Raw genomic sequence first — 19,833 nt, forward strand, 5'->3', positions numbered from 1 at the left:
GCCACGAATGGAAGTGGTTTCAAAACAGATCTACAAGCAAACTTTATTTGTAACCTTTCCATTCTGACTCCCCCAAAAAGTTACCTGCCCAAGTTGTGCATATACCCTGCCCCTAGTTCTAGATGATCTTCCCTATGTCCTCTTCCTAGCTCTTCTCTCCTGCAACAGGTTCTAAGTTGTGAACTCGCCATTACCTGATGCTCACCATGTGTAATGTTATCTCCTTTATGATGTGCTACCTGGCCTTAAACGCTCTGAATGTGGGTCTTTTCTTACTTTATGTGTGACATTGATTCCGGTCGTCTTTCTTCCTAAACGACTGACGAGGAGATTTGCCTAATGCTTTACTTTCTAAGGCTCTTTTCAATGTCTGGGGCTATTCTACATGAAGTCTAGATTCCCCCTTCTCCATAAAATTCTTTAATTCTCTATGTGCAAGATTTCCTCCCTTCTAGAATCTTCTCTAACTTTTCATTTAAAAAAGCAAAATCTAGGGGAGCTTGGGTGGCTTAGTCGATGAAGCATCCGACTTCAGCTCAGGTCATTATCTCACAGTTCGTGGGTTTGAGCACCCCGCATCAGGCTCTGTGCTGACAGCTCAGAGCCTGGAGCCTGCTTCAGATTCTGCTGTCTCCTCTCCTCCCTCTCCTTCCCCTCTCCCTCGCTCATGCTCTGTCTCTCTCTCAAAAATAAATAAAAACATTAATTTTTTTTTAAAGCAAAATCTAAAAATTGTCGAAGCCTTCATGAGACAACACTGCTGAGAGTTTAGGAGATTGGGTCTAGAAGTGAGAAATTCCTGTATCCCAACCTCAGCTCAGCCTTTCTTAGCTCCATGACCTGGGCAGGGGGTCTACCTTCAGTGGGCCTTGGCTAATCTCTCTCTCTCTCTGTCTCTCTCTCTCTCTCTGTCTCTCTGTCTCTCTCTGTCTCTCTCTCTCTCTCTCTCTCTCTCTCTCTCTCTCACACACACACACACACACACACACACACACACACACACACACACACATACACACCACCTAGCTAATAGGATCAAATTTGGTATTTGTGTACACTACATAGCACAGTGCCCGACACAGTCCTCACTGTCAGTTGCCCCAGTAAATTGTGAGCAGTCCCAGAACTAACAGGTGACATTGGGGAAACTCTCCTGTCCTTCCATGAGAAAATCTACGCCCCTGAGGAAAAGGAAAAGCATCTTCTGTCTCTTTGCTCATTGTGTTACTCCTGGATGGTGGTGGATTATTTTTTATTTTTATTTAGTTTTTACTGTGTATTTTATATAGGGTGTGTACCATGTAAAAGTACTTTATGTTTGTCTTTTACCTTGAATAGTGTATATGAAAATGGATTTAATTGACCATTTGAATGTACAAAACACCCTTCCTACTTTTAGATTTGGCATTTGAGCTTTCCACTGTTCATAAGCAAACTAGATAAAACTGTGGCATCTCATATATATTTTTTTTTAATTTCAGAGAAAAATATTCTGAGAAACTCAAAACGCATTTAAGAGAGATAAACAGATGGCATCATTAAAAAGCATGTTAGTGTTATCTTTTCATCTGTTTTATTATTTTATCTCTTTGTGTCTGTCTTTCTGCATAGATAATTAGACTTCTCATGAACAGACTCCGAACCCCCTTTTCTCACTTAAGAATCACTGATTCTGATGCGCTGTGTGTACATGATCTTTCACTGAGAGGTTGAGGCTGGCCACTTGCCCAGCAAACTGTCTGAATGAGACCTCTGCTCTTGAGGTGGCCTGAGTGTTTATGAGGCAAATGATGTGTTGAAGTGATATATTTAATTAGGAATCACATAAAGGACAACGGGACCTATGTTTTATCAGTGTCAGGCGGATGCTTTTGATTCATCTCTATAATTTATCTCTAAATCTCTCTAGAGATTGTGTAATCCTGTAAGTGTATCTTTCATACTCTACTGAGTCTCTTATAGATTTGTGCTTTAAGGGCCATCTTTTTGGTGGTTATATAGAGATAATTTCACTGGAAATAAGCCAAAATGGAATAACAGATCTATGCATTGATAGTGACCAAATTTGATTTTTGGAAATGTCACGTTAAGCATTTTTAATTATTTACTATTTTGCCACATCTGTATGGTTTGTTCCATTGAGAGTGGAGTTAACTACGTTGAACGTCTGAGAAAGAAGAATTTGCCACATATTTCAGGGTTGAGTAGGAGGAGGAATTCCTGGGGGTGGGGAGAAAAACTCAAGAGAATTTACCACTGAATTTCTAACCAGGAATAGTAGGTGTAAATCACTTCCATAAATATCTAAGTGTTGGGAGTATACTTTTCACTATCATAGGCATCTATTTAACTACTGTGGATTTATTCAAGAGTAAGAGCAAATGTGTCCTATGTGGTCTAGGACTGTTCTTAGTCATGTATACCAAATACTTACTTGAGGTCTGGGTTTTTATACCTAGAGAGTGATGATATTTGTCTATAGCTAGACCTCTTTTTCTGGCAACTGTGACTTCTTGGGTATGTCCGGATGACCTGAAACGGACAAAGGGGATTCAAGGTAATTTGGAACTTTCTTGGGCTAAGCAGTAGGATGTTCAGTGTTACAATTGAAATTCTATAGGAGAGAGCCATAGGACAACTTGGAGAAGTGTCAGTGGAGTCCAGCGTGACTCACTGTCTTAGTTCAGGCTGTAACAAATAACCACAGACCGGGTGGCTTAAACAACAAACACTTCTCACAGTTCTGGAGCCTGAATATCTAAGACCAGGGTGGCAGCATGGTCAGGTGCCTGGTGAAGGTCCTTCTCCTCGTGCATAGGTGACTGTCTTCTCATTATATTCTCGCGTGATGGAGGGGGAGTGGGGGGAGAGAACAAGATCACATGCCTCTGGTACAAGGGCGTTGATCTCCTCCACCAAGGCTCCACAGTAAGTGACTTACTACTTCCAAAGGACATGTCTCTTAATACCATTACATTGGGGGCTGGGATTTCAAGATCTCCATTTTGGGAGGACACACACATTCAGTCCACAGTATCCGCCGATCAGAGAAGTCATTTCTCCCCCACGCCCAGCAGGAGCTGAACATCTTTCATAGACGTCTGGTTCTCTCCATCCTGAACAATGACTCCAGGTGTTTACTTGCCATGGGGGGATTTCTGCACTGACGACGTCTCATTTTGCATAGCTTCTTGGTACTTAACTTTTACACATCAGGGGACTCTGGTTCTCTGCCATGATTACACAAGTCTCCATGCCGGGTGGAACTGAGAGATTAACAGAGGTTTGTCAAACAACCAATTAAACCAGTGAAATAATCGAAACTGATACTGTATTCTAGGCATTGACAATAATCTGCCTTTTAAAAAGTCTAGTACAAATGGGAGATGGAATAGAATTTTAAAGCAGTCTTTAAAAAGTTTTATTCTGTCTTAACTAAGAATTTTGAAACTTAATTCATCCTAACATATAATACTTGCTGTGTACGTACCTAGTAAGATGAGCAGTTCTCAAGTGGCTTAAGCAAGAGGGAAAGCAGACACATATTCTATACTTACGACCAAAATAGTGTTGGAAAATGGTGTTTTCTTATTTAGAGATCAAAATTCTTATGTAATACGTTCAGAGTTCTGTAACTAAGTTCGAAAGCAGAGACGTAGAACCTTATAGTCACGTTAGGTATTTATATACATACAAACTGATGGATAGAGTCCATCGTTGCCAAAAAGCTTTGACCTTACACAGTAGCAGGTAGGAAGATCATTTTGACCTCAGCTCTGCTTGGGGACAGCCCACGTAAACTGACACGTGGAAGTGAAATCATGCCTACTGTTGGACAATGAGGAGAAATAACACTCTAGTAATCAGGTTGACTAGAACTTCATACGACCTCTCTGCCACATCACTGTTCACTTGCACATGTGGTTTATATGTTGTTATTACACATTAAACCAGTGGGGAATATAGACCACGTTGTCTCTTACAACTGCGTTCTCGTACACACAGCAAACACTGATCACATTTTAGAAGGCCTAAATATATTTGAGTTTTGTTCTAACTTAGCAAACTTGCAGGGTTTCTTATAAGGACTAGTTTCTTGCTGATGATGTACAGAATAGAAAACTGCATAAGGTGAGAATGAAATTGAGCTTGGGACAAGGGGAATAAAACAGAAGGTGCAATGATGGACGAAATAACAGGAAGGGGAAGATCAGAAATTTAACACAACACATTTAAAAGGATAGCAACTTACAAAGTAGCTTAAAATACTTTAATTATAATGATAATCAGCAGTATTTGTGGGTTAATAAGAAAAATACATAAATGTAGAAGGATAAGAAATGTTTAAAACAGTGATAGTTTTTGATGAGCCATATTTCAGAGCTTTTAGATGAAAATTCTGTTTGTACTGTGCCGATTTCTAGGTTTTCAGACTGCACTGTAGTTTTGAAGGTGTAACTGTTGGGGGAGGCTCCGTAGTGGATAACATGGAGCAGTCTGTAGTATTGTTTACAACTTTTTGTGAGCCTATAATCATTAGAAAATTTAAAAAGTAAAAAAATAGTAATAAAAAGGGGCACCTGAGTAGCTCAGTCAGTTAAGCTTCTGTCTTCGGCTAGCCCACGATCTCAGGGTTCGTGGGTTCAAGCCCCGCGTCGGGCTCTGTGCTGACAGCTTGGAGCCCGGAGCCTGCTTCGGATTCTATGTCTCCCTCTCTCTCTGCCCATCCTCCGCCCGTGCTCTGTCCCTGTCTCTCTCTCGCTCTTAAAAATAAAAATTAAAAAATAGTAATTAAAAAATTGAGGGAAATGTTAAAAAATGCAAGAGAATGTAGCACTTTCATCAGAGATGTGTCAAAAGCATTGTAAAAAAATATTTTGCAGAACAGTATAACTTGCACTATACATCTTTCAAAATTATTTTAGGTCTGTTCTATTCATTGATATGTCACTTGGCTTTATTTAAGCTTGGAACAAGGATCAGTAGTATCTAAAATGTTCACTTTTAGGCATTTCACAATATCTAGAAGTTATAAGACTCTAAATAAAAATTTAAAAATAATAATTGGAATGTATCTTCTAACATGCATATATGATTTAATTTAAGTCGGTTTCTTTTAAAGGAAAAGGACTTGGTGGGTATGAAGGGTGCACAGTAGTTGAGTACATAAAAATAAGTGATGAGATTCCTAGAATATTTGGAGTCAGTCATGAGTGTATAAATTTCCCACTGTTTCATGTACTAAGTACAGATTGGTGATGATGACTGAATGAACAGAGTCAGGAAGTTAAAAGGGAAATAACAGTAAATCTTTCTTATTCACAGTTATCTAGAAATGTAATCTTCAGTTAATAAATGAGACTTTCAAGTTCTTGTTAAAGTGTATCATGTGCTGATTTCAAGGTCAGTAATTTCAACGTTAAACTATACCTATTATTTCAGAAAAAAATTACTTCATTTTCTTAACAAATTAGCATTTAATTTTCTCAGTGTTGGATATGGTCCTTCAGGAAATGTCAATGCATCATGACTTGTCACATTTATAAGTTAAATCTTAGGACAAATCAAGTTGATCATTTTTTATGTAATTTATAAGTTTGACATATTGAGGGTTTCATATTTCATTTTAAATCATGGAAAGACTTGAATTTTTATGATCTCTTAAATATTCAAAATGGTATCATAAAGCTAAATTATTAAGCATTTTTGTTTCAATTAAGAAGACAGTTCAGAATTCCAATTTAACATCGTATATCTTGAATATCATTGGGATATTAAATACTCTATATACATTTTCATTATGTTCCATTGCTGTGAAAGTTCCAGGATATTGACAGTATTCCTTAAATATACACATAGTGCATTTAGTCTTCAAAAGTCTTCCTACTTTTATTCTTTGAAATAAGCATTTTGTAGAAAGTAATTAAGGCATGATTTGTCTCCTTATCCAATTTGGCTCCCTTTAGGATGGTCTAATAGTATTTATATGTGATGTGATATGTGATATGTAGGGAGGCATATTTATGAATATAGAGAATTATTCACTGTCAAATTTTAGAAAGATCTGTTGGGAGTTGAGAGCATCATAGCACTGAACAAAAACAATGGCAACTTACTGGTTATCCTAACAGGATGAGTGATCTTGGCTGAACCATTTAACCCGTCAAAAACAGTTTGCACATTGTTAAAAAGGGAATGACTCAAAGTCTCAAATTGTAGAAGTTTTTGTGTTCTTTGCAAATAAAAGTTAATTAGAAAGCAAAATTTATGAGGACATGTAACCTGAACATTGCATTGTCCAACTGGTTTCATCATTAAAAGCCTATCTAGAAAATGTACTACCTAATAAAGTTTTAAACTTCCCTGGTGTTCAAAAGTTATCACAGGGAAGTGAGTGATGGATGGATGGATGGATGGATGGATTTTCAGATTTTAGTTCCAGTTAACATACAGTGTAATATTAGTTTCAGGTGTACAATAGAGTGATTCAACACTTCTATGCATCACATGGTGCTCATCACAACCAGTGCCCTCCTTCATCCCCATCACCTGTTTCACCCATCCCCCCACTCACCTCCCCTCTGGTGACCATCGGTCTGTTCTCTGTAATTAAGAGTCTGTTTCTTGATTTCTTTTTTTTCCCCTTGTTTTATTTCCCAAATTCCACATATGAGTGAACTAAGTCTTCCTCTGACTTACTTGGTTAGCATTATACTCTCCAGCTCTGTCCATGTTACTATAAATGGCAAGATTTCATTATTTTTGATGGTGGAGTAATAATCCATTGTATCTATATACCACATCTTTATCCATTCATCAGTCGACGGGCATCTGGGCTCTTTCCATAATTTGGCTGTTGTAAATAATGCTGCTATAAATGTAGGGGTGCGTGTATCACGTGGAATTAGTGTTTTTGTATTTTGGGGTAAATACCCAGTGGTGCAATTATTGGATTGTAGGGTAGTTCTATTTTTAACTTTTTGAGGAATCTCCATACTGTTTTCCAGAGTGGCTGTACCAATTTGAATTTCCACCAACAGTACAGATTTCCCTTTTCTTCTTATCCTCACCAACACCTGTGGTATCCTTAATTTTAGCCATTCTGACAGGTGTGAGGTGATATCCTGTGATTTTGATTTGCATTTCCCTGATGGAGAGTGATGTTGAGCATCTTTTCATGTGTCTATTGGCCATGTGTATGTCTTTGGAGAAATGTCTGGTCATATCTTCCCATTTTTAATTGGTTTGTTTGGTTTTTGGGTATTGAGTTTTATAAGTTCTTTATATATTTTGGATAGTATCCCATTATTTGATAGTTGTTTGCAATATCTTCTTCCTTTCTGTAGGTTACCTTTTGTTGATTGTTTCCTTCACTGTGCATAACCTTTCTATTTTGATGGATTCCCAATAGTTAATTTTTGTTGTTTGATTTTATGTTTTGTTTCTTGGTTTTTGGGTTTGTTTTGGCTTTTGCTTTCCTTGCCTCAGGAGATATATCCAGAAAAAGTTGCTATGGTTGATGTCAAAAAAGTTACTGCCTGTGTTCTATTCTAGGATTTCTATGGTTTCGGGTCTTATTTTCAGGTGTTTAACCCATTTTCAATTTATTTTTGTGTAGGGTGCAAGAAAGTGGTCCAGTTTCTTTCTCTTGCATGTTGCTGTCTAGTTTTCCCAGCACTATTTGTTGAAGACACCGTCTTTTAACTTTTGGATATTCTCTCATATTTGTTGAAGATTAATCGACCATACAGTTGTGGGTCCATTTCTGGGTTTTCTATTCTGTTCCATTGATCTGTGTGTCTACTTTGTGCCATTACCATATTGTTTTGATTACAGATTTCTAATATAACTTGAAGTCCAGAATCATGGTGCCTCCAGCTTTGCTTTGGTTTCTCAAGATTCCTTTGGTTATTCAGGATCATTCGTGGTTCCATACAGATTTTAGGATTGTTTGTTTTAGTTCTGTGAAAAATGCTATTGGTATTTTAATAGAGATTACATTAAATCTGTAGATTATGTTGAGTACTGTGACATTTTAACAGTATTTATTTTTCCAGTGAATGAATATGGAATGTCTTTCCATTTGTTTCTGTCATCTTCAATTGCTTTCATTAGTGTTTTATAGTTTTGAGAGTACAGATCTTTCACCTCTTTGGTTTTTATTCTTAGGTATTCACTATTGGTGTATAGAAATGCAATAAATTTCTGTACTTTGATTTTGTATCCTGGGACTTGACTAAATTTATCAGTTCTAGCAATTTTCTTTGTGGAATCTTTCAGGTTTTTTTTTTTAAATTTTTTTAATATTTATTTATTTTTGAGACAGAGAGAGACAGAGCATGAACGGGGGAGGGTCAGAGGTTTCTTATATGAGCATCATGTCATCTGCAAATTGTGAAAGTTTTACTTCTTCCTTACTGATTTGGATGCTTTTTTTTTCTTTTTGTTTTTTGATTGTTGTGGCTAAGACTTCCAGTACTGTGTTGTATAAAAGTGGTGAGAGTGAACATCCTTGTCTTTTTCCCAACCTTAGAGAAAAAATCTGTTTATCCCCATTAAGGACAATGTTAGCTGTGAGTTATTCATAAATGACCTTTATCATTTTGAGGTATGTTCCTGTTAAACCTACTTTGTTGAGGGTTTTTATCAGGGATGGATGTTGTTCTTTGTCAAATGTTTTTTTCTGCATCTATTGAATGATCATATGGTTCATTCTCTTATTGATACGATGTATCACGTTGATTGATTTGGAATATTTAACCACCCTTGTAACCCAGGAATAAATTCTGCTTGATCATGGTCACTTCTATTTTTAGTGTATTTTTGGATTTGGTTTGGTATTTGTGTTTTGTTGAATATTTTACATCTGTGGTCTTCAGGGATATTGGCCTTCAGTTCTCTTTTTAGTGGTGTCTTTATTGGGTTTTTGTGTGAGGGTAATGCTGACCTCATAGAATGAATTTGGAAGTTTTCCTTCCTTTTCTATTTTTTTTTTTTTTTGGAGTTTTGTGAGAATAATAGGTATTAGCTCCTCTTTAAATGTTTGGTAGAATTTGCTTGTGAAGTTGTCTGGTCCTGGACTTTTCTTTGTTGGGGTTTGATGACTGATTAAACTTACTTGCTGCTTATCAGTCTGCTTAAATTTTCTCTTCCTGATTCAGTGTTGATAGTTTAAATGTTTCTAGGAGTTTTTCCATTTCTTCTAGGTTGTCCAAATTTTGGCATATAGTTTTTTGTTTTTGTTTTTATAATGTTCTCTTATAACTGTTTGTCTTCCTGTATTGTTGGTTGTTACTTCTCCTCTTTCATTTGTGACTTTAGTTATTTTATGTGCTATCTCTTTTTCTTGAAAAGTCTGGCCAGAGGTTTATAAATTTTATTTTTATTTTTTTCCCAAAGAATTACTCCCTTGTTTCATTGATCTGTTCTCATGTTTTTATTTTGGTTTTGTTTTTATTTTGTTTCTGTTTTGTTTTAGTATCTATATCGTATATCTATGCTGTCATCTTTATTATTTCCTTGATGGGTTTTTTTTACATAAATATTCATTTTTACTGCTTTTGTATTTCCTACCATTATACTGTAACTTTTTCTGTTTGAGAAACTCAATGTCTACTTCTATTCTGAATGACAGCCTTGCTATAAAAAAAAATTCTTGACTGCATATTTTTTCTGATTCAGCACGTTTAATATATCATGACACTTCCTTCCAGCTTGGAAAGTTTCTACTAAAAAAAAAAATTCCCTGATAAACTTAGGGGTTTTCCTTTGTAAGTTACTGTCTTCTTTTGTCTTGCTTTTTAATTTTTTTCTTTATATTTTGGCAACTTAATATTGCTATGTCTTGGTGTGGGTTTGCTTTTGTTGATTTTGATGGTAGTTCTCTGTGCCTCTTGAATCTGCATGTCCTTCTTTCGCCAGATTAGGTAAGTTTTCAGCTATTATTTCTTCAAATAAATTTTCTGATCCCCTTTCCTCCTCTTCTTCTGGAACTCCTATAAAACAAAAGTTACTACATTTGATGGACTTACTGAGCTCCCTAAGTCTATTCTCATTTTTCATAATTATTTTCTCTCTTTTGTTCAGCTTAATTACTTTGGGGTACTCTGTCTTCTAGGTCATTAACTCATTCCTCTGTTTCTTCCATCCTGCTGTTCATTCCATAAAATGTGTTTCTCATTTCATTTATTGAGCCCTTTATCTCTGCTATGTTTTCCCATATGTTAAGGGTCTCACTCATGTCTTCCACTCCTAAGTCTAGTGAGAATTCTTATCATTACTTTAAATTCTGCATCAGTCATGCTACTTTTGTCTGTTTTGCTGGATCTCTGACTATGGGCTTGTCCTGTCCTTTCATTTGGGATAAATTCTTCTGTCTTTTCATTATGTCTAAGTGTCTGTCTCTTTGTGTTAAGAAAGTTACCTATGTCTCCTGTTCTTGAGGGTAATGGCCTTATGAAGAAGAGGTCCTATAGTATCTTTCTGTGGAGTTTCCCTTGTTGCCCAGGACCTGGTTCTTTGGGAATGTCTCCAATATGAGCTGCGTGTACTCTGATGTTTTGTCAAGGCTGCTTTATCCTTCAGGCCAGTCATATGCAGAGGTTTGTTTGTTGTGAGCAGTGTTTGGTCCCTGGCCTGTTTGTGGTACATTTTACCTACATGTACTCTGGTCCGATTGTGAAACGAGACGTGTCACCACCACCACTAGAACCGAGGTTCAGCAAAACTCCCTCATGGGGGAGATGTGGTGTGAGCAGGGGTTTGGGCCAGTCTTATAGGGGAGGAAACCTAGTGTGCCTACCATGCTGGGACAGAGGCAGATATCACTGGGAGGTGCAGTTCGACCAAAGTGGGGGAGGGTGGGGGTGGTGGTGCTTGAGAGCTGTGCAGGTTCCGAAGGTGTGGGTGTCTGTGTCTGTGCTGGGAGTGGGGAGAGGGAAATAGTGCTTGCCAGTTCCTTTGTTCCCAGAAGAGTGTCTCCATGAACGTTGTCTCTCTGGGACGTGCTTCAAAATGAATGAGTACCCTACTCATGGTGTGCCCCAGGTGCTCTTCAGATCACTGTTCCCATGCTCTATGTCTGTGGGTTGTTTACCTTCCTTCTTTCTAAAAGCAACACAATGCTCTTCAGGCTCTATTCTAGCCACACCCACAGATCTTTACAAGGCTAGGCTTTTAGCTCAGATGTTTGCAAGAACTCAGAAAATTTGGCCTCTCTGGCTTTCCAAGCCAACTACTGCAGTAATTCATTTTCCCTATGAGCTCCCCTGTGTGCTAATCTGTCTTTTACCCTCTCTGTGACCACAGCTCCCTCCATGCTGGGATTTGTGTCTCTCCCAAAGTGCATCTCTGCACTTCTTATTTCTTCAGTGCGGCCTTGTCTTTCCCTTGAGTTGAGGAGTTTGTTCTACCAGTCTTTCAGGTGATTTTCAGGGTATTTAGGATGGTTTGATAGGTATCTATTTGTTATCGTGGGACAGGGCAGCCCTAGGGTCCTCCTGCTCTGCCACCATCTTCTGTCCCGACTCAGGAAAGTGTTTTAATCGTTCTATTCTGTATGTATGCAAGTAACACACATTGCAAATTGCTGAAAGCCATCTACTATTATATGTTACTATTATATTAACTGTATAAACCACTAGCCTATTAGATGTTACATGTAAGCCCTAATTCTTGTTTAAAATTTTTAATGATTATTTTTGAGAGAGAGAGAGAGAGGCAGACTGCAAATGGGGGAGGGGCAGAGAGAGAGAAGGAGACACAGAATCAGAAGCAGGCTCCAGGCTCTGAGCTGTCAGCACAGAGCTCGCAGGACTGCAATCCACAAACCATGAGATCACGACTGGTCCAAAGTCAAAAGCTTAACTGACTGAGCCACCCAGGCACCCCTAAGCCATAATTCTTTTTAGTACTACCAAAAAGTGATCCAGAGATGTGTATATGTGACTTTTGAAAATAATTATACTATTTTTTTTTTACTATTACTGATTTCTGTATAACTTTTTACATGATTTGAGTAATTTCATACTTCCTTATGGTATTATTTATCACTATTAAAATATGTGTTTAAAGCCAGTATTAATATAGTATGGTTTACCAGTGCTATGAGTGTCCTTAATGTTCATGTACATTTGTAGCTATCATTTTCAGTCAAACCTGAAAATGACGTTTTATTCATATAAAAGTTGAGTACATTTAATAGGAAAAAGTCACTTTTTGAAAGTTCAGTATTATTTCAAAATATGGAATTAATGCTGCCTTTTAAATGTAGAATGGTAACCTAATTGCGAAGGAATTTGATTTCTTTTTATGGTATTTCTTTTGATTAGCAATATGGATATTTCTATTAATGTTTAATAGGGCACAGATTGCTCAATACTTGGAAATTAGTATTTCTTATTAAAAGCACACTTTCTGTTGCTCACCTCATTAACTAAGCAATTAGAAATTAAGCTACTTGTATTATAATGGTGAAGCATGGAGGCGGATGAGTTGTTAGAAGGTGCCTTGTTCTAGTCAGTTTACCCTCAACCACGTCCCAAGGAATGTTTCGAGAGACAGTCATTCTAATGTTCTTTCCAATTTGTCTGAATTGAATCATTTTTAAAAGGCATTTACAGATCATTCAAAGCAGGAACATGTTTATTTAACTAGAGCCATGCTAATGCCTACCACTGATTGAGTGCCTAACAGGTGTCAGGATGTCCTCTAGAAACTTCATTTCAATCCTCAACACTAAACTCCACAGCCTCTGCATGTGCTCCTGAATGTTATACCAAACTTTCAAATTAGAAGGAAAAAAAGAAAGGAAAGGAAAACCAAAGCAAAGAAAAATCAAACCAAGAAAGGGGAAGAAAACAAGGTAGATTGTGATCTTCTGGACCTCTTTCCTTTTGATTACCCTTGGATGGCAGCAGTTTTAGAATAAAGATAATCTATACTTTGATTTTAAATTTACCTCTAGTCAGAAGACAGAAGAGGTACTCTTTTTTCATCACAGAGTTAAAATATTTATTGGCAAAATTAGAGCTTGCTGTAATAGTGAATCATGGAGCAAATGTTACTGTCTTTCATCAGAGTGAGATTCTCACTGCTCATCATGGTCTCCAGGCCAGCGTGACATTTGGGCTGTATGGTCAAGGCCTTGGACCAACTAGTAAGGAAGAGAACATAATAATACATTATTATTGATTTCGTTTTTAAACATGAGATCTTATAGGTAAAAGATGAATGAACTTTAAAAAAAGCAAACAAGAGTCACTCAGAGACAAACCATTATTTCATAAAGGTAGCTTGAGAGATAATTCCATTTTGCCTAGAGTTGGCAAATAAATGATTAATTTTTACAGCTTGTAATTTATTTTGAAGTTAGGAAAAAAAGGCAAAAGAAGGCCTGGATATGATTCAGTTCTGATAAAAATCATATATAGGATATATTCTGTCACATAATATTATGAAGTATGTGCTAATTATTATTTTCTTTTTATCCTTACCATTATTATAAAGTGAAATGATATGGAATTCACAGTTAACATGAAAAATATCTCAAGAGCAAATATTTTAGTAGCACTTAAAATTTTTTTTCAATATTTATTCATTTTTGAGAGACAGAGTGTGAGTGGGGAAGGGTCAGAGAGAGGGGGAGACACAGAATCTGAAGCAGGCTCCAGGCTCTGAGCTGTCAACACAGAGCTGGACGCGGGGCTCGAACTCATGGGCTGTGAGATCATGACCTGAGCTGAAGTCGGACGCTTAACCGACTGAGCCACCCAGGTGCCCCAGTAGAATTTTTTTAAATACATGTTTTATCAGAAATCTCAATAGGATTCTCAGCAAATCTGCTTTCTCTAAGGCTCTACTTTAGTGCAGTTTTGAATGCTGTAGTATTTCCTTTCAGGGCTTACGTATCATGTATAGTTTTCCGTTCAGAAAATCTTCATTAGGCACACATTTTTTCAGGTAATACTTTATATTCGATTGCCTTTTGGCTTCTAAAAGTCATGTGTCTAATACTATAGATTTATGTGCTTTTAAAAATGTTAGAGAAAATTCTGTATTTTATGGATTTTCTAGAAAAAAATAAGTTATTTTCATAGACTTTAGCTCATTTCAACTGTAAAGAGACGGAAAGAGATGAGAAACTCACTACTGGAAAAAAGTGGAGTTGCTCAGTTGCCCTTTGGGCCTTTCCATGTGTTACGAGTCATTTCAAGTTATATCATGAATCATTTTTATCCACTTCTAGGACATCCTAATGTAATTCAAATTTAATGCTCCTGGGATTTTTGCTAATCATTAAAACTTATAAGAAATAATAGATTAAGTTATTGTGGTAAATGATTAGTGTTATTTTGCAAAGTTTGACATTGTGACAGATATATTTGAAATGAGGCCATTAGTTCACAGGATATTAAAATACTGGTAATAAAATTCACAAATTCTAAGATTTTATTTACCATAATTTTTAGAATAACAAATATGAGAGGTGCTTACTCAGGATATCACCTGATATCCCAAAAAAAAACCCAAAAAACAAAACAAAAAAAAAAACAAAAAAAGCCAAGGGTAAATTGCCTGGGCAGGCTCCTGCAATTTTGCTGGTATGAGAATATATGGAATAAAAATACCAGATTGAAACAAACATATATATATACATACATATGTATATGTATATATAGGTATATATATATACATACATATGTATATGTATATGTATATATGTATACATATATATGTATATATATACACACACACACACATATATATATACATATATACATATATATGTGTGTGTGTATATATACATATATACACACATACATATATGTTTGTATATATATGTTTCAATCTGGTATTTTAATATATATGTATATAAATATATATTTATATATGTATATATGTTTGCTTATTCTCTGTAGATAGCACAAAGACACATTTAACACTCAATTGGAAAAGAATTGCTATGGGGTGCCTGGGTGGCTCAGTCAGTTGAGCTGTGGACTCTTGATTTTGGCTCAGGTCATGATCCTACCATTTGTGGGATCGAGCTCCACATCGGGCTCTGAGCTGACAGTGTGGATCCTACTTGGGATTCTTTCTCTCTGCCCTCCCCCACTCACACATGTTCGTTCTCTCTCTCTCTCTCTCTCTCTCTCTCAAAATATTTTTAAAAAATTGCTATCTTTATACAGAGAGATGAGGGGTGCCTGGGTGGCTTAGTTGGTTGCGTGACAGACTTTGGCTCAGGTCATGTTCCCAAGGTTCGTGGGATTGAACCCCATCTGGGTCTCTGTGCTGACAGCTCAGAGCCTGGAGCCTGCTTTGGATTCTATGTGTGTGTCTGTCTCTCTCTGCCCCTCCCCACTTGGGCCGTCTCCCTCAAATGTAAATAAATGTTAAAAATTTTAGTAAAGAGATGAATGTTTTGGTTTTAGCTTATGAAAATTTAAAGTAATACACATACATAGTTTTCAGTGTCAGTCTTTTTCAGTCTCATTTAAAAAAATAACACCACCCCATTAATCTCCTAGTCTGCTTCTCAGTATAAAACATCGCCTTTGTGTTTGTACTGCCTCCTTCCTAAATAACTTCCTTAGACCGCTATTTTTAAATTTTTTTTAACATTTATTTATTTTTGAGACAGAGCATGAATGGGGGGAGGGCCAGAGAGAGAGGGAGACACAGAATCTGAAGCAGGCTCCAGGCTCTGAGCTGTCAGCACAGAGCCTGATGCGGGGCTCGAACTCATTGACTGTGAGATCGTGACCTGAGCGAAGTCGGACGCTCAACCGACTGAGCCACCCAGGCGCCCCTAGACCGCTATTTTTAATTTATTTTGAAATCACACGTGATGTGCGAACTTTTTGAATAGGGCATTAATAAGACTTGGAACGAGGGAGACGCACAGAAGAAGTTGTGCATTGATTTTGCGTTGTATTGCCCGATGCATGTGACACCACACGTATGTGCCCTGTGTTGTCCCGCTCCTCTCTCAGCTGTGCGTTTTTTGTGGGTCTGAGGACTCGAGACAAAAGGTGCACGAGGCAGCATTTCTATCAATCTCCACAGGTGTGTCTGTGATGTGGTGCCTCCCATGAATTGTGGTTTGATTGATTTTGATTAAATAACCCTGCATGTTACCCTACCCCAGGATAAGTGATGAGGACTGGAAGGGTCTGTCAGATCTTAGAAGACACACAATCAAAATCACCTGTGTTTCATGTCTGTGTGTGTGTGTGTGTGTGTGTGTGTGTGTGTGTGTGTGTGTGTGTGTATAAGGTGAAGATTGCTTTGTGTCGGCCACTCCTCCTCATGGGCATAGCCGTCACCTTCTCCCACGTGAATGTGACAGTAGCAGCGGTCTCCTGAATGGCGCTTGTGCCCTTCCAGCTCTGTTCCCGTGCTGGTACACTTCGGTACCATTGTTCACAATGGTGATTCATTGCCCTAATACCATAGCATTCTTCCTGGCGACTTCCGTCCTTCTGGCTGATGGCCCACTAAGCCTCCTGCGGAGAAGGTTTATCCTGGAAAGTGTTTCATCACCACCTTCGGACCTTCATGCCTCTTTCTGGTGTTGGATCATCCCCTTCTTGTATTCCATGTCTTGTACTGATCTATATCCCCATTTTGGTGGACCAGATCCTCAAAGATTTCCTGAAGGAAAAGTACATTGGTAATGTATTTCCTGTTGCCCTGAGTGTGTACAAATTGACTTTCTTCATAGTTTGGCAAGCCATATAAATGCAGTCTCAGGATTTAGAAAATATTTATCGTTCCGTGTGTTTATTGAGAAATCTGACACCATTGTGACTCCTGGCTTTTTTACCTTTTTAGAATGTTTAAGATCTTTTCTATCTTGTTTTGAAATTTCACAATTTGATGATTTTTGTTCACTTAATTTTCATTTACTGTGGTCGCTTTTTCAATCTGAAAACTCAGGTCTTTCCATACCAGAAACTCTTCAAATTTTTTGGTTAGTTCCTCCCACCTTTTTTGCATTCCGTTTTTCTTATCGCGATAACTTCTATTAGCGGGTAGCAGACTGCCTGGCCTGGTTCTCCACTGTCTTACCCTTTCTCTTCTTTACTTTCCTCTGTCTTTTTGCTCTGCTTTCTGAGAAGCTTCCCCAATTCTACATTCCAAAATTTAAAATCATTTTCATTTCTGTTACTAACTATTATTGTTATTTACATTTTACTATAAAGAGGTCTGCCTATTCTCCAAGTATCTTGTTACGGTAATTCTCTTGTTAACATCCATCTGGAGAAAATAATTAGCGAATTTTAAAACTTGATGTTCTCACTTCATCAATCTTCTGTTAATTTTATCAACCTCATATGCTAGATGTTTTCCTCAAATATCTTTTATTGGCTGCCAGTTCCTATTTAAGTGTGAGGCACTGAAAAGCTGATGAGAAACTCTGCCCAACCTAACTAACTGATGGGTGTCAGCATATGTTGATACAATGAGCAATCCTGTCTCTCCTGGGGGAGCTTTCAACCACCATATTTGTAGTTTCCTGTGACTTTGTTTCTGTGGGCTTTTCGGGTTCACCCAAAAACAGCTCTGCTTTGATCTTAGAGAAGTGGTCTTTTGGTCTTCTAGAAGCCAGTGAGGAAGGGGGCTGGCCTGTGTACTTTTAATCAATAAATAGGGAACCTCCCTCATATTCTCTGCTGTCCCCAGAGCCCAGAGAATCTTTGTTTCAACTTGACTAGAGTAGACTTTCTGCTTTTTCTTAGTTAGCTGAATGGTTAGGATTCCCTAAGTAGGAGATCAGAGAGGAAGACTGGAGATCTAATTGCTGCTTATACTTCACAATGACAATCAGTTAATCCTCCTCCTTCTGTCATTCTTACACACAGACACACACACACAGACACACACACAAATACACAACCCTTCAAAGACTTCTGACATCAACAATTAGGAAGCCTTTAAGGGATTTTGCAGTGCAAACTGGTCTTTCTTTTTTTCTGGCTTCCCACACAACAGCCAGATTTTCTTTTCCTTTAAAATTTTTTTTTTTACATGTTTATGTTTGAGAGAGAGAGAGTGTAACACAGAGAGAAGGAGAATCTGAATCTGAAGCAGGGTCCAGGCCGTGAGCTGTCAGCACAGAGCCTTATGCAGGGCTTGAACCCAAGAACCACGAGATCATGACCTGAGCCGAATTTGGACATTTAACAAACAGAACCACTCAATTGCCCCTTCTTTTTCCTTTTCTATATTTATTTATTTATTTATTTATTTTCTTTCTTTCTTTCTTTCTTTCTTTCTTTCTTTCTTTCTTTCTTTCTTTCCTTCCTTCCTTCCTTCCTTCCTTCCTTCCTTCCTTCCTTCCTTCCTTCCTTCCTTCTTTCTTTCTTTCTTTCTATTTTTGCTTCTGTTAAGCTGTTAGCAGTGGGTCATCCACTTTTGATCAAACAAAATGAAGTTGACATCCCTCATGTATTCTATTTCTACCTTGCTCCAAAGAGGATTTTGATTTCATTTCTTTATTGAAATGTTAATGGGGAATTGGGTGGTAGTCAATTCAAAAGCATGGGGCGCCTGGGTGGCACAGTCGGTTAAGCGTCCGACTTCAGCCAGGTCACGATCTCGCGGTCTGGGAGTTTGAGCCCGCGTCAGGCTCTGGGCTGATGGCTCAGAGCCTGGAGCCTGTTTCCGATTCTGTGTGTCCCTCTCTCTCTGCCCCTCCCCCGTTCATGCTCTGTCTCTCTCTGTCCCAAAAATAAATAAACGTTGAAAAAAAATTAAAAAAAAAACAAAAGCTTAAGTTACAGGAACATTCTTTGAAGTTACAAGTTAAAGCAATAATTATTACACAAAATGCTTAATGAAGGACATGGGATGCCATTTATTCATTTGGGGACATTAGATGCTGTTCATTCATTTATCTGTTATGCCCTTATTTTACTACATGTCCTTTCATGTTCTCACTGCTAAGTGCAGGTTTCACAACCAGGAATGTCACACACACACACACACACACACACACACACACACACACACACACGAAACAGTCTCTTCTCATCAACTTACATTCCTAAGTAGGACACACTCAGGAAAGGAAATAAGGAACAAGATTGTTGCAGTTAAGGTACATGTTAAGAAGATAGCTGAATAAGACAATATCGTGACAAAGTGTGGCTGTAGTGGGTCTATCACCAGAAGGGCCTGTCGGAGATTCTTGGCGAGGACGTGAGCCCAGGGCTCTGGCACACACGACGGGACAGGGCGAATGAGTAGCAGAGGAGGCCAGACGTGAGAATGGGCATGCCATTTTGGTAAACGGGCCTAGCCGCGAGTGGTGTGACGAGAGGTGTGAGTTTCTGGAAGGGGGGCTTAGCCCGCAGCCCCTGAGACCACGGTGTGGGGTTGGGATTCTCGTGTCCTCTCAGTTGGAGGATTGAGCTAGAGAGTGACGCTCGTTCATTCAGCCGGTGCCAACTGAGCCCCTGCTGTGTGCGAGCCGGGGCTCCAAGGTCTTTCTGGACAGACTAAGAAGAAAAATGACATGAGATAGATTAATAGGAGAAAATCGAATTTAATAAGCGTGGGTGTGGGGACTCCACACAGACATGGACATTCCAAAGACAGGCACAGTGAGGTGTGTGTATTATTCTGAACTAAGGAGAAGGGTGGGGGGTAGGGGTCTGGGACCTCCAAGGGAGGGAATGTACCTCACAGGCAGTAAGAGCACATGTGTGGTAATTAGGTGTTTGTGTTCCCATATGGATGGGTCACCATAAACTGTATCTCCGCAGATAACTCCTGTGCTGGGAAAGGCTCCCAGTCAGATTCTTCTGTGTGGTGAAAAGGCGGGCA

The 19,833-nt window shown here is 38.2% G+C and overlaps 1 protein-coding gene across 4 annotated transcripts in view; it reads left to right on the forward strand.

Annotated features, from left to right (window-relative positions):
• Positions 1–19,833, forward strand: part of PCDH15 (protocadherin related 15) — a 1,549,353-nt gene that overhangs the window by 230,519 nt on the left and 1,299,001 nt on the right. The window lies entirely within an intron of this gene.

This window comes from Felis catus, chromosome D2 (genome assembly GCF_018350175.1).
Source record: "Felis catus isolate Fca126 chromosome D2, F.catus_Fca126_mat1.0, whole genome shotgun sequence".
Classification (NCBI taxonomy): Eukaryota; Metazoa; Chordata; class Mammalia; order Carnivora; family Felidae; genus Felis; species Felis catus.